The sequence below is a fragment of the Mirounga angustirostris genome, unplaced genomic scaffold, assembly GCF_029215605.1.
Source record: "Mirounga angustirostris isolate CCGP_5_RB_7025 unplaced genomic scaffold, mMirAng1.0.hap1 SCAF_10, whole genome shotgun sequence".
Taxonomy (NCBI): domain Eukaryota; kingdom Metazoa; phylum Chordata; class Mammalia; order Carnivora; family Phocidae; genus Mirounga; species Mirounga angustirostris.
The window spans coordinates 43,062,745-43,065,057 of NW_026991718.1; the positions used below are offsets into that span (position 1 = coordinate 43,062,745).

Here is a 2,313-nt window from a genome sequence, read left to right on the forward strand (position 1 = left end):
TTACCTCTCTCCCCTTCCTGTTTTAGTATATGTTGTCATATTTTATGTTATTTTATTTTATGAATCCCTTGACTGATCTTTGCAGAAATTTATTTTTACTGCTTTTGTGGGGGTTTTTGTTTTGTTTTGACTTTTCATACTCTCACTATGGTCTTTCCTTTCCACTTAAAGATTCCCCTTTAATATTTCTTTTCTTTTTTTTCACACTACAATAGTTAATTTTATTTGCTCAAGGTCTCATATTGCAAGCATTAAACCAAGCATGAGCTTTGATTTTAGCCCAGATTCACATATTCAGGAAGATAAAAGCAAACTGTGATCCATGTATATGGATGAAAAACTAAAGGCTTACTGTTAATCACATTGTAGTTTTAAATTTCTACAGCCTAGAAGCCAGAAGTCACAGATCTTTTAGGTCTTTCTGGATGTCCCACTAGGTATCTGCACTTTTCTTGAGCTGGGCAACTTCTTCATCCTTCAGCTTTCGGTTGATCACACTGGTTAAGCCCCAAGCATTCAGGATACATGGAAGGCTCAGGAAGACTTCATTCTCAATGCCATACATCCCCTTCACCATTGTTGACACTGGATGAATCCTGGATAGATTTTTCAACATGGATTCAATGAGATCAGCCACACTTAATCCAGGAGCCCAGTTGGTATATCCTTTTAGCTTGATGACTTCGTAGGCACTTTCCACCACCATCTTATGCACTTCCTTCCAATTTTCACTGTCATTGTCTGTTCCCATTTCTGGATTCAGTTCCTAAAGAGAAACACCTGCCACATTCACTCCACTCCACACAGCCACACTTGAATCGCCATGTTCTCCCAAAATCATGGCAGCTGCTGGGATGAATGCCAAGTTTTTCAGCCATAAAATAGCGAAATCTGGCAGAATCCAGATTACACCCACTTCCAATCACACGGTACTTGGGTAGTCCACTTAGTTTCCAGGTAACATATGTGAGAATATCCACTGGGTTGGAAACTACAATTATGATACAATCAGGACTGTACTTGACAATCTGCAGAATAATGAATTTGAAGACATTAACATTCCTCTGCACCAGATTGAGCCGTCTCTCTCCCTCCTGCTGGTGGACTCCCACAGTCACAACCACAATCTTAGAATTGGCAGTCACAGAGTAATCTTTATCTGCCACAATTTTAGGTGTCTGAAGAAATAAGCTCCCATGTTGCAGATCCATCCTTTCTCCTTTGAGTTTATCTTCCAAAACATCCACAAGGGCAAGGTCTTCAGCCAGAGACTTTCCCAGAATGCTGATGGCACACACCATACCAACTTGTCCAACACCCACTACAGTGATCTTATTGTTTGGGACGGTTGCCTCTTCTTCTGCAAGTGGTGCAATCAGTTTTTCCTTAAGAGTCGCCATTGTGCCCAGAGAGAACCCGCTGGGAGAGTCGCACAAAGAAGACAATGTTAGCTCCCCTTTAATATTTCTTATAGGGCTGGTTTAGTGTTCATGAGCTCCTTTAGTTTTTGTTTGTCTGAGAAACTCTATTTCTCCTTCTCTTCTGAATGATAGCTTTGCTGGTTAAAGTATTCTCTGCAGATTTTTCCCTTTCAGCACTTTGAATATAGCATGCCACTCTCTTCTGGCCTGCAAAGTTTCTGCTGAAAAGTCCACTGATAGGCTTATGGGCTTTCCCCTTGTATGTAACTGTCTTCTTTTGTCTTGCTACTTTAAAATTTTTTTCTTTATCACTCCTTTCTTGCCATTTTAATTACCATGTGTGTTGGTGTGAACCTCTTTGGGTTGGATTTTGGGGGGCGGAGATTTCTGTGCTTACTGGATCTGAATATCTGTTTCCTTCCACAGATTAGGGAAGTTTTCAGCTATTATTTTTTCAAATAAAATTTCTGCCCCTTTATCTCTCTCTCCTTTTTCTGAGATCCATATAATGCAAATGTTATTATGTGTGATGGAGTCACTGAGTTCCCCAAGACTGTTCTCAATTGCAGAATTTGCTTTCCTCCTTTGCTCAGCGTGGTCACTTTCCATTATTGTCATTCAGGTCATTAATTTGTTCTTCTGTTTCATCTAGTCTATTTATTCCATCAAGTGTATTTACAATGTCATTTATTGTGTTCTTGATCTGTGATTGGTTCTTTCTTATCTGTTTTAAGGGTCTCACTGATATCCTTCACTTTTTTCTCAAGTCCAGTGAGTGTCTTTATGATCATTACTTTAAATTCCCTATCATGTGTATTACTTACATTCATTTTGCCTCAGTCTCTTGCTGTGGTTTGGTCCTGTTGTTTCATTTGGGAGATGTTTCTCTGTC

At 39.6% G+C, this 2,313-nt stretch overlaps 1 pseudogene; it reads right to left on the reverse strand.

Annotated features, from left to right (window-relative positions):
- Positions 1-283: 283 nt before the first annotated feature.
- On the reverse strand, positions 284-1,448 carry LOC123840933 (L-lactate dehydrogenase B chain-like; annotated as a pseudogene).
- Positions 1,449-2,313: the final 865 nt, after the last annotated feature.